The following is a 13588-nucleotide window of genomic DNA, read 5'->3' as shown; positions in this document are numbered from 1 at the left end:
AAATAAAATAAATATTGCCTGGAATCATGCCTTGGAACTGTTTCACCACTGCATCCAGAACCAAATGAAGAAAGGCGTGTCCTGGGAATCAGGAGTTGTAAAAATACTTCACAACTCTTGGAGCATTTCTAGAAGTACTGTAGCTCTCCTCTCCTCAACCCTCTTGGACTGTAGAGTCATGATTGGCTGTATGCTCATTCCTAGTAGGGCACAGTTAGAGCAGGGCACCCCATTATTCCCTGTGATATTACAAGGGGCCTTGAGGTACACTTCTCAGATTGCAGAGGATTGCCTGCCCCTGGCTCCCTGGGTCCCATCTTCCTCAGGCCATAGACCAATTTCACTCCAGCAAATATTACAGGGCATGACTGAGGAAGTCAAGAGATCTTAATTCTGGACTGGAGGGAAGCAAGGAAAAGGCATAAGAGAGTCCAGTGGAGGGTGAGATAGGAAGCCAGTGACTTTAGAGGTGGAAGTGGATGGAAGCAGGCTATTCAGACCTGGGACAGACCAGAACTCAGTGAGAGGCATGGGGAATGAATGAATTGGAGACTCCCGCATGGCAGCCAGCTGGTGGAATTATGAGACTGAAGTGGCAAATCTAGGAGCTCTGTCAAGGATCAATACATGCTAGAGACTGTCTGAATATCTCAGGGCAGTGATCTTCACTATTTTTCAAGAGGAGGCCACTTTAGCAAAAAAACCACAAAAAACCCTTCAGTGTGAGAGCAATGCTGACTGCTGCACGGTAGGGATGTGCACAAATTGATTTGGTGCATCCAGTAGGGATGCACTGAATTTATTTGGTGCAGCCTGCTGAATCTTTTCTGCGGGGTGGGAAGCGGTACCTTTAAGCATGAGTAAAGCAGGTCCTTACCTGCTCCCCTGCTGCCCCGCCACTTTTCCAGGTGTGGCGCTGCGCCGCACCACTCGGAAGTCCGTGTGTAGCCTTGGGGCTTCACCTAGCAGCCTGTGCATGGTGGCAGAATGCACATGGTCCTGCTGCCACATGCACATCCCTACTGCACAGTACTGTGCTTTTTTCAGTGCTTGGAGGGCCCTTAAAGGGACACAGAGCCCTCTTTTAAGTGTTCTATGAGGACAGCACTTTACAGGGCTACACATCTCAGCACTCCACACCACACACGTATCCAGGGTGGGGCAGGCAGGGCACGTGCCCTAGGCGCAGCTGAAGGGGGGTGCAATGTGCCTGCCATGCCCCGCCCCCACCACAACATTTTTTAAAAAAAAACATTCTTTAAAAAAAATTTTTTTAGTCCAGGCCAGTGGCGCCCACTCTCCCCCCTCGTCAGACGCGCCATGTGACTCGCCAGTTGCGAGATCTGTCCAGCTCCTGGAGAGCGGAGGCAGAGTTGATCGCTGCGGAAGGGTTAAAACTACAGAGCTTTCCTCCCTCCCTGTTGGCAGCCCCGCCTTCTCCCAGCAGCTGCTGCAGCCTGATTGGTTCTCCTGAGTTCTGCCTTGTTGTGCTCCGCCTCCATTTGTATGCAGCCAGTTGCCCAGCGAGGAAGTGAAGCTGAATGGGACGGAGGAGGGAATTGTTTGCTGGCTGCTCTCAATGAAAGTACAAACGACACCGTATGATAAAGTCATCTGTTTTCCCCATCTGTGTGTGTGTGAGAGAGAGAGAGTGAGAGAGATTTCTATCCCTGCTTGCTTAGAAGCCACCACTGGGTGTGTGTATGTTTCCCCCGTGTGTGTGAGTGTGTGAACAAGAGCACTACCGCCTCCAAAAGCCTGAATTTGATTTGTCTGTATGCGTTTCTTCCCTTCCCAGCTCGAAAAGCTGTGTCTGTGTTCTGCACTTTGAAAGCCCGTGTGTGTGTGTGTGTGTGTCTTCCTCACTTCCCTCCTCCTGCCCCTTGATTTGGAATTGCTTATTTACTTGGGAGAAAGACCCCCACCTCCCACACACTTGAAATATCCCCCTTTTAGTTTTGCCTTGTGCTCCCGCCCCCTTGGAATGCAGGCTTTCAAGTGGAGACAGTACTGCTCTCGCTCACACACACACACACACACACACACACACACACACTGGCTTCTAAGCAAGGGGTAGAAATATCTGCCATGGATATTATCTCCACGGGACTTCACAATTTTGCTCAATCTCCTGCCTCTGACAGTGGCAACTACTCATATTTCAAAGGGAAGTGAAAATACATGCAAAGTGCACACTATAGGAGAAGATATCTGAAAAAGGCAGTACCTTCATTTTTCATAATGTGGTGGAATTTAGCCCTAAGGCATGGATATTTATGTCCCTCCAGCTATGTAACACCTATTATTCTTGCTCTACTTCTCGTTTATTTATTTTATTTATTTTTATATTTTATATCCCGCTCTTCCTCCAAGGAGCCCAGCGCAGAGTACTACATACTTAGGTTTCTCCTCACAACAACCCTGTGAAGTAGGCTAGGCAGAGAGAAGTGACTGGCCCAAAGTCACCCAGCTAGTATCATGGCTGAATGGGGATTTGAACTCAGGTCTCCCCGGTCTTAGTCCTGCACTCTAGCCACTACACCACACTGGACCTGGCTAGTTTTACTTTAAATCTTGGCTAAATTCTAATCCCCAAACATAACCTGTGGCAAATATTTTCATAGGTCAATTAGAAATTATGTGAAAGAGAGTTTCCTTTAATCATTTTGGAATTAGCCAACTTAAAGTCCATTTGTGTTTGTGTTATGATAAAAAGGTCACATACTACTGTTTCATCATGAGTGAGCCTGCGTCCACTTTCTTCTAAGCAACTACTTTCTGCTAAGCAAAATATTTCAGTATGTGTATTTCACATCAGTTTATTTTTTGCATTCTGCATTCAATAAAATTGCATTCAATAAAATTGAATCCAATTTTAATTCCACCATAGTTCTAGGCAGTGTCAGTCTCCTCTATTTGTATATATAGAGCAACTAAGCTCCTTCTTAAATTTAGTAGTGTCCTAGCATAAAGAGCTCCATGCTGCCCCAAAATACTTTTTATTCCATTGTGAGTTTGGTTTTAGGGGAAATTTTCACTAGCAGTCTCAGGCTGCTGGGTTGAGGCAAAATTGATCCAAGAAAATAGGCAGGAAGAATAAATTTAGAACTAAAAAAGACATTCCTAAAGTCATGTGTAATGTGAACACCAGGAAGGTAACTAATAAATAAATAAATAAATAAATAAATATTTTGACTAGACTAGAGATAAATGATGACTCCTGAAAAGTTTGGAGTCACCTGTCATGGCGGCAGTGGTGGTGGAGGGGGTCTCCGGTGAGGGAGGGCCCTCCGAAGGCCTTTAGGTCCAGGCTCCAAATTTACCTAGGTGCACCACTGCCTATAAGGCTGGAGGTGGTCTAGCCCTCAGACCAGAAGCTAATGACAGACCTGTCCTCCATAAATTTGTCTAAGCCCCTTTTAAAGCCATCCAAGCTAGTGACCATCACCACCAGTGTTCCCTCTAAGGTGTGCGCAACGTGCATGTGCATGTGCTCACATGTTTTTAAAAATGTTTTTTTAAAGGACATAGTTCTGGCAATTAACTATATAACTATATAAATAGTTATAATTTTTATAATTATAATTATAAATATAACGATATAAATATTCACCATGTTCATAATGTGGCGCTAGCGTGGTGTCGTGGTTAGAGTGCTGGACTAGGACTGGGGAGACCTGAGTTCAAATCCCCATTCAGCCATGATACTTGCTGGGTGACTCTGGGCCAGTCACTTCTCTCTTGGCCTAACCTACTTCACAGGGTTGTTGTGAGGAGAAACTTAAGTATGTAGTACACCACTGAGCTCCTTGGAGAAAGAGCGGGATATAAAATGATAATAATAATAATGGGGATGTGAGTGTGAGTGCACTATATATTGTGAAGTGTGTGTATCAGTGAGGGGCCCATTTTAAAATCTTGTCTCTGGGCCCACTTTAACCTTGCTACACCCCCCCCCTCTCTCTCTCTCTGAGATTTCCTTCCCCCTATGCTTGGTAAAGTTATCTGTCAGATGTTTGCACAGGGGCGCAATTTCAGTGCTTGCCCTAGGCGCTATTTTCCCTAGATACGCCTCTGTTCCACACATGCCTTCCAAAATGCCACAGCGGCTCAAAATGGCTCAGTTTCCTTTAGAGGAATGGTTGACGGGGGAGGGGGGGACCAGACACAGCACAGCACTGCACAGTGAGAATGATCATCTCCACATGGTGCCTAGGGGACTGTGTCGAGTATTCAGCTCTGGCTGAAGCTTCACACAGGCCCAATAAAGAATTAGTTGGAAGGCTGCACTCAAGATTGATGGGGGTTGCCACTCACTGGCCCCTGGGCCTTACAATGAGCCCTGTCTTAGGGAAAGAGCACTTGGGCAAGAGAACAGGGTCTCCTGCCAAATTCAGGTGTGGCAACATTAGTCTTGGCTCCCCTAGGCCTGGGCTACTACACGTTCCAGAGAATGAGGTGGAACGGGCTGTACCAATTCAAGCTGCAGGTGGGAGGTGGGTTTCGGTTTTCCTGCAACCTGAAGACTAGCACAGCAGGGAGAAAAATTCTCTCCCAACACCTTGCCTGCTGTGCTAAGTTTATTATTTCCAAGGAGTTTTTGATTAAAGGAGACACTGAAAAATGTGATCTGCCACCTGCAGTTTGAAGTGGCACATCTCATTCTGCCATCTCACTCTGCTGTACTGGCAGACCAGGTCTAACTGTGGAGTCTATTTCTGGAGGCAGGTTTAAGTGACATGCAAAGTCCTAATTAAGAAGAAAGCACCATTGAACACATGCAGAGTGCGTTTTCCCTCCCATTAGCCAGTAGCCACAACCATTAGCAGCAGCCCCCATACACCTAAGTTAAGAGGAAGGACTTCTGATACTTCCACAAACTTGATCCTCTTCACCACTCAAAAAGAAGGCTAAATTCCAGATTATGGGGCTGGATTTGTTTGTTTTCCTTTCCCCCTTTTCCTTATTTGCCAATGAGAAAAAACATCATGTTGGCAGATCTGCCCACTTGCTTCTCAGTGCACAAGGGAGAATAGACTCAATGCAATGGAACCACAATGGGATATCTGGGCACTGTTTGCAAGGGAATAGCTTGGGAAGAGGGGGCCTGTGTTCGCCCCTCAGAATGAGGGAGATAATGAAGAAAATAGAGAGGGGTGGAGCTGGGGGGGGCCCTCAGGAGCTGGAGGGCCCGTGTTCTTTGAACGCATCCACTCAATTATAGCGACACCCCTGACTGCTTGTAGTGTGTGTGTAGCTGTGGTGCCTGGCAGAGATCGCTGGTGTCACTCGCATCAAGTTATTATTGCACAGCAGAATGGCCACAAGGTGACAGCAGACTACCAGGAAGGCCAATTTATTTACTTCATACTTCACACAAGCAGGCGGAAGTGTGAGAGAGGTAGTGAATATTTTGGCATTCCCCAACTTTCTGCTCAAGGTCCCCTTCAAGCGACTTCATTATCAGATTGGCCTTGACTCCATAACTGAGCACACAGAGCTGCCATATACTGATTCAGACCATGGTCTGTCTAGTTTGGCATTATCTACTCTGACTTGCAGTAGCAGCTCTCCATGGTCACAGGCTAGGGCAGGGCTGCACAGCTCAAATGCCCTGGTGGGCTGGAACCACCCAAAACATGGTGTGAAGGGGCTGAGATCAATTTTTAGCCCATTATTACAGTCAAATTAAAAAGAGTATTAGTTACTTGTGGGTTTATTCCCCCTGTCAACTGACCCATGGTTTCTGTCCCTGCTCCACCAGTGGGGCCCCTGGAGTGCATGCCAGCCCCAAACACATGCCAAGTCCTCTCCTCTCCCTAAATTGCCGTTGATTTCAGGCTGCAATCCTAGGCATGCTTACAGGGGAGTAAGCCTCGCTGGGCACACCATGGAGCATATTTATGAGGAAACATGCATAGGATGGCACTATAAGGCAGGTTCCAGCTCCTGTGTTGCTACTGCGGGATACCTGTGGGCCAGTAAAACAGTCCGTGCGGGCCGAATCCGGCCCCCGGGCCTTATGTTGTGCAGGCCTGGGCTAGGGTCTTTCCCAGCATGCTACCTACCTGAGAAGCTTTCACTGAGGATGCCAGGCAGGGACTCCACCTGGAATACCAAGCGTGGATTATACCAGCAGGTTATGGCCCCTCTCAAAGGAAGTGGGCTGCGCCTCCTTTGGGATTTGAACCAAGGTCCTTGCACACTAAACACCAGTCTTATGCCCCAGACCAAGAAGTCACACATACACTCCAGCTTAGAGAGCTGTAGTACTCTCGTTGAATACACCCTGAGCAATGGACCTGTCTGTAAAGCATATATCACACACTGAAACAAAAATATTTTCATACCCCCAGTAGTTGTTGGGAGTACCTTCTTTGGCTTATCAAGAGGCTCTACCCGCCCCCACCTCTCTACCCACCCACCCTTAGTCTAAACAAGGGGCTTCTAGAGAAGTCAGACCTTGCCATGCTGCTCCATGTTTCTGTAAGGTCCAGGCTTGATTCCAGCAGTGCGTGCTACATGGGACTGCCCTTAAAGACAACTGGGAAACAGTGTTCCCTCTAACAGGGATTCCCAGATGTTGTTGACTAGTACAAACCCCATGCAAAAGCCATTGCAGATGGGGATTCTGGGAGTTGTAGTCAACAACATCTGGGAATCCCTCTTAGAGGGAACACTGTTTGGAAAGTTTAGTTGGTGCAAAATATTGCTGGGTGCCTCTTAAGTAGTGCTGGAGGGAAGAATCCTATTTAATCTATTGTACACTGTGGGCGCCAGGAATCGAAATTGACTTGACAGCACACTTTACCTTTACTTTACACTAGCTGCAAAGATTTCCAGGCTGTTTCTGGGCCTAATTTGAAATGCTGCTTTTAACCTCTAAAGCAGTGTTTCTCAAACTTTTTGGAGTCAAGGACCGCTAAATTCTTCGTGCAGAGTTTCAAGGACCGCTACATTCTTCATGTGCAGTTTCCCGGACCAGCAGTTAGTAAAGGGGTTTCAAGTCTGTCTATCTATCTATCTATCTATCTATCTATCTATCTATCTATCTGTCTATCTATCTATCAGACTTCTATACTGCCCAAAACTTGCATCTCTGGGCAGTTTAGAATGAAAATAATATAAGCATTAAAATAATTAAATTTGGAATCTTTTGCAAACATGGAATATTAGGGGTTCTTAACCTTGGGTCCCTCAGTTAAACTCCCATAACCCCCAGCAACAATGGCATTTGGCCATTATGGCTGGGGATTATGGGAGTAGAAGTCCACCAACGTCTGGGTACCCAAGGTTGAGAACCCCTGAATCTAAAAGCCTGGGTGAACAAATTTGTCTCCAGTATGTCTGGAGAGGAGGTGCTTGTGATTACTCAGTGGAGAGGGGATGTTGGGCCATTAGAAAAATTCAAAAGCTACATGGGGCCAATGAAAACAACATACAAGCAAGCCCCACTGATGCAAGAGGGAAACAGCGTTCCCGCTCAAGGCGCCTCGATCACAACAGGCAGCTGGGTTTCAATCAACCAACCTTTGGCTGCAAACAATGAGCATGCAAGAACCAGCAGCCCTTCAAGTGGCGCCCCCTGCCATACTTTTTCCTCCATGCCCCCGCATTGCATACAGTTTGAAGCTGTAAAGATAGGGAATAAGATAGCTGTAGGAAGATCTCAGCAGCATGTGGAGGCAAGGCACAAGAAGGGTCCCATGCCTCCGTGATACTCTTCCTCTTCCGTGCCATGTGCAAAATTGAGGAAGTGAGTGCCTTGATTTCAGTTGGGGGGGGTTGACTCCCAGTCAGGGACCGGCACTCAACCCTTCGGGGACCAGCAGCGGTCCAGGGACCGGTGGTTGAGAAACACTGCTCTAAAGCCTTGCACAGCCAGGGAACCTCCTGCTTTAAGGGCCTTGTCAGTCTCCATGTGAGCCATACATGGAGATCCACTCAGCAGGCTTTGCTGTCGGTGTCATCTTTATGGTAAGTACAAACAACAATAGCTCAGAGTAAGGCTATCTCCTGCTAAATGAGCAAAGACACACCCTTTTAAAGTGGTGATTCTCTTTATTTAGCAGGGGGAGAGCAACTGGCTCTATCCATCCCCAGCAAGCATTCCTTCAGTGGTTGTTGCTGGTGTCTGTCTTATGTTTCTTTTTTAGATTGTGAGCGCTTTGGGGACAGGGAGCTCGCTCTATCTATCTATCTATCTATCCCACTTTGGGAACTTTTGTTGAAAAGCAGAACCTTCTCCCTGCAGAGTTGAAGACAACTGCTACTCTGTTTTCTTTTCCAAAGGGCTGTAAGACCTGGACATGTGTATCTTTTTGACCTGGCTTTAGATAGAAATCCTGTTTCTGAGACTGTTTAGAGTATAATTCACTCCCTAAATGCTTGCCTATGGGCAGTAATGGGCTGGATGAGGGATAACAAATTGAAACTGAATCCAAGCAAGACGGAGGTGCTCATTGTGGGGGATTGGAATTTGAGGGATGAGTTAGATCTTTCTGTGCTGGATGGGGTTACACTTCCCCAGAAGGAACAGGTACGCAGCTTGGAAGTGATCTTGAATCCAGGCCCCACCCTGGTATCTCAGGTGGAGGCTATGGCCAGGAGCTCTTTCCATCAATGTGTGATGGGGATCATACAGAAGAAGACTCTACGGTAGCCCGGACCCAAGCCATTCAAGGCATTAAAGATAATAATCAACATTTTTTTTGATTCAACAGCTGCAGCCATTCCTTGAAGAGGATAACCTCAAAACAGTGGTGCATCCACTGGTAACCTCCCGGCTTGACTATTGCAATGCGCTCTATGTGGGGTTGCCTTTGTACATGGTTAGTTCAGAAACTTCAGTTAGTTCAAAATGCAGCAGCCAGATTAGTCTCTGGGGCAACCCAAAGAGACCATATTATGCCAGTTTTAAAACAGTTGCCGATATGCTTCTGGGCAAAATAGAAAATGCTGATTATTACCTTTAAAGCCCTGAATGACTTGGGTCCAGGCTACCTTAGAGAGAGCCTTCTTCTGTATGATCCCCATCACATGCTGAGGTCATCTGAAGAGGTCCATCGTACTGCTGAATATGTCTGGTGGCGAATTGGAACTGGGCCTTCTCTGTAGCTGCTCTTGAACGCACTCCCAGCAGATATCCGCAGTTTAGGCTCGCTGTTGGCCTTTAAGAGAGCTTTAAAAACTTATTTGTTTGGCCTGGCCTTCCAAGGTTTTTAAATTATTTTTAGTATTTTAATTGCTTTTAAATGGGTTTGAGTTGTTTTAATATTGTTTTTATATTATTTTAAGCTTTTTAAAATGTTTTAAATGGTGTTTGTTTTTATGTCTTTTTAAACTTGTTGTGCCTTTGCATGGGGTGGTCTATAAGTGAGGGAGAGAGAGAGGGGGGGAGGGAGGCTTTTTATTCAGTTTATTTCTGTTGATATGCAAACCACTTTGTACACCACAACAGCAGCACAAACAATATTTTAATGGATAAATAAACTTAAATACAATTGGGCACTTTAGTAGAAGCCTCTCTCCAAAAAAAGAAAAAATGTAATCACATATATTACAACATTGTTTGTGTGTGTGTGTGTGTGAACATTGGCAACATGCTATAACTCTATTTATTACAAGCAAGAAATGTCTTTGTTTATTGACAAATATAGACAGTTCACAGAAGATGAGTAACAAGAAGAAATGTTTACACATTCCAAAATTAACCTTTGGCAACTTGTCCATTTTTTAAAAAGTGTTACTTTACCCTTTTCCTGTGTCAAGACAATTGTGCTGGAGAGGCAAAAAACAGTAAATGGCCTTCCTGAATCAGAGCAAAAGTCCACAAAGTCATAGGCAGTTCCAGTGGTGCAGGCGATACGTGCTGGTGTAGTGGATAATGTCTTCAGACAAGCAGATGCTTCCCCCTCTGTCCTCCCCATTGATGGATCCTTGTGGGACCTGGACTTAGAAATTATAATTGAGTCATAAACCCCAAAGCATGCTTACTTAAACATTCATTCCCTCAAAATCAACAGGATTCACTACAGAGAAAATATGATTAGGAGTATTAATGAAAAAATATATCATTCTGTCTTTCCCAAAACTCTAACTTGTGGGACAAGACAAAGCTACCTCCCCCAAATGCACTTTGGCCCTCTATGCTCATCCTCCCTCCCCCCTGGGGGGGGGCTACTTCATCAAACCCAGCATTCTATTTCCATAAGAACATAACATAAGAACATAAGAACAGCCCTATTGGATCAGGCCCAAGGCGCATCTAGTCCAACATCCTGTTTCACACAGTGCCCCACCAGATGCCACTGGGAGCCTACAGGCAGGAGCTGAGAGCATGCCCTCTCTCCTGCTGTTACTCCCCTGCAACTGGTACTTAGAGGCATCCTGCCTTTGAGGCTGGAGGTGGCCTATAGCCCTCCGACTAGTAGCTGTTGATAGACCTCTCCTCCATGAAGTTATCCAAACCCTTCTTAAAGCCATCCATGTTGTTGGCTGTCACCACATCTTGTGGCAGAGAATTCCACAAGCTGAATATGCGTTGTGTGAAAAAGTATTTCCGTTTGTTGGACTTAGATTTCCTGGCAATCAATTTCAAGGGATGACCCCTGGTTCCAGTGTTATGTGAGAGGGAGAAAAATTTCTCTCTACCCACTTTCTCCACACCATGCATGATTTCAAAGACCTTTATCATGTCTCCCCGCAGTCGTCTTTTTTTCTAACCCAAATAGCCCCAGGTGTTGTAGCCTTGCCTCATAAGAAAGGTGCTCTAGGCCCCTCATCATCTTGGTTGCCCTCTTCTGCACCTTTTCCAGTGAGTGGCCTGTCAATGTGTTTCTGAAAATTCACAAGCAATTGTAAGAGATTTGGGGGCTGATGTCCCTTTGTTATCTTGAGGTCCTCCGTCACATCAAACACATTTCTTTAAGCCTACGCAGCAGACACAGAATGCAGGAGTGGGAGAAGCTCATGTTGTAGAAGATGGTCCTTCAGCTAGTCAGACCGATCCCAAGCCATTTCAGTCTTTAAGGAACCAAACAGCACTTTGAATTGTGTCCAGAAATGTGCTGATAGGAGCAGAGCTGTTTGCTTAAGATACTGTACCAGAAAAGCAAAACTAAGTGCCAAGTTGTAATCTTGAACGTATACACGGCTCTCTAAAGAATGCTAATATTTACAGTTAAGAAGTGTAAATGAAGGACAGGGACAAGATGTGACTAGGAACACTTATTTGAATTGGGGATTCCTGGAAATGAGCTGGAAGACTTCAACTGCAGCCCAGTTAATATCAACATCCAAGTTAGTACATAGTGTGGTTATTCAGTATGCTGTGGATGGTCACATGGCTGCTTTTTCATAGTCACCTTGAGTTTTAGATGGGTATATAGTTCAGACCAATAGTTGTCAACCTGGGGGCCTCCAGATGTTGCCGAACTACAACTCCCATCAGCCCCAGCTACAATTTATTGTGGCTGGGGATAAAGGAAGTTGTAGTTCAACAACATCTGGAGGCCTCCAGGTTGGAAATCACTGGTCTCAGTCACCATTTTTCAGAGAATAACAATATCAGGGTTGTAAGTAAAGTAAAGTTGTGCCGTTTAGTCGGTCTCAACTCCTGGCAACCACAGAGCTCTGTGGTTTTCTTTGGTGGAATACAGGAGGGGTTTACCATTGCCATCTCCTGCGAAGTATGAGATCAGCATCTTCCTATATCACTGCTGCCCGATATAGGTGTTTCCAGCAGGGATTCAAACCAGCAATCTTGTGCTCCCTAGGCAAGTTACTTCCCCGCTGTGCCATTAGGTAACATCAGGGTCGTGGTAAGTACTAATTATTACTTCTATATAAATTCACTTATACTCTGACTGAAATGTGGGTCACTCAGTGGCATGCCAAACTCAGCCCTATGTGTGCATACACTAGAATTGTGTTTATGAATTGGTGTTGATTAGGATTGTCCGAAGGGGAAGCTGGAGGCAGGGAACGGCCCAGAGCCCTGTACCTACAAGGGGTCCCACACTGTAGAATTGTGACAGATACTCTAGTTCTGGTAGGAACAGAGCGATATTGATTCATTGTGGGGAGGGGGATGCAAATATCTTTGCCCTAGATCCCTCAAAAGCTACAAGATACAACCCTGGTTTTGATCAATGGACAATGTTTAACCTATAGGTTAGATTAATTGATAAAAAACCTAAATGTTTTTCTTTCAAACTTTTATTTTATACTTATATAAATGTAAATTTACTTATATATAATCAATTGACCAATTAATCATATGGTTGATGTGATTAATCAACTAAGATCTCTTTAACTGGATGACAGCCTTGGCATACATTGATTGGGTTGTGTCTAATCCCAATTATTACATAAATTACATAGGAAACTGCTTTATATCGAGTCACACCATTGACCCATCTAGCTCAGTATTTTCTGCATTGACTGGCAGTGGCTCTCATTATTACAAGTATTTCATTTGCACTGCTACCATGTTTCAATGGTAGTTATCAGTATGCTGATGACACTCAAATCTACTTCTCCATGTCAACCTCATCAGGAGAAGTCATAACCTCCCTAAATGCCTGCCTGGAGGCAGTAATGAGCTGGATGAGGGATAACAAACTGGGGCTGAATCCAGATAAGACAGAGGTACTTATTGTGTGGGGTCGGAACTTGGGAGACTATATTGATCTGCCGGCTCTGGATGGGGTCACGCTCCCCCGCAAGGAACAGGCACGCAGTCTGGGGGTGCTTCTGGATCCGAACCTCTCCCTGGTGTCTCAGGTTGAGGCAGCAGCCAGAAGCGCATTTTATCAGCTTCTGTTGATATGCTACCTGCATCCATTTCTTGAGATGACCGACCTCAAAACGGTGGCCCATATGCTGATAATCTCTAGGCTAGATTACTGCAATGCGCTCTATGTGGGGCTGCCTTTGTGCATAGCCTGGAAAGCGCAGTTGGTCCAGAATGCAGCGGCCAGGTTGATCTCTGAGTCATCTAGGAAAGACCATATCACTCCTGTGTTGAAGGAATTACACTGGCTGTCGATATATTTCTAGACAAAATACAAGGTGCTGGTTATTACCTATAAAGCCCTAAACAGCTTAGACCCTGGGTATTTAAGAGAATATCTTCTTCACCATGAGCCCCACCGCCTGTTTAGATCATTTGGCGGCTACTCGGGAACGGGCCTTCTCCGTTGCTGCTCCTGGACTTTGGAATGCGCTCCCTGTTGTCCCCATCTCTGACAACTTTTAAGAAGGCACTAAAGACACATTTATTCACTCAGGCCTTTAATTAGTTCTATGGTTTAAATTTTTAATATTGGTTTTAAATAATTTTAATGTTAAAGTTTTTTATGTTTAAATGATTTTAACTGTTAAATTGATTTTCATTGTTTTTATTTGTTGTAACCCCCCCTGAGTCATTTTGGAGGGGTGGTATATAAATCAGATAGACAGATCGATAGAGTTGGAAGAGGGGTCTTGTAGTCCAGCCTATTTGTTAGCACTATGGATCACATTTGTAAAAGACTAATAGAAAGGGAAATCACTCTGAGCAGGCTGGTTTAAATGGCACTACTTG

This window comes from Hemicordylus capensis, chromosome 2 (assembly GCF_027244095.1).
Source record: "Hemicordylus capensis ecotype Gifberg chromosome 2, rHemCap1.1.pri, whole genome shotgun sequence".
Lineage (NCBI taxonomy): Eukaryota > Metazoa > Chordata > Lepidosauria > Squamata > Cordylidae > Hemicordylus > Hemicordylus capensis.
The sequence above is the reverse complement of the archived record's forward strand: the minus strand, read 5'-3'. Positions refer to the sequence as shown.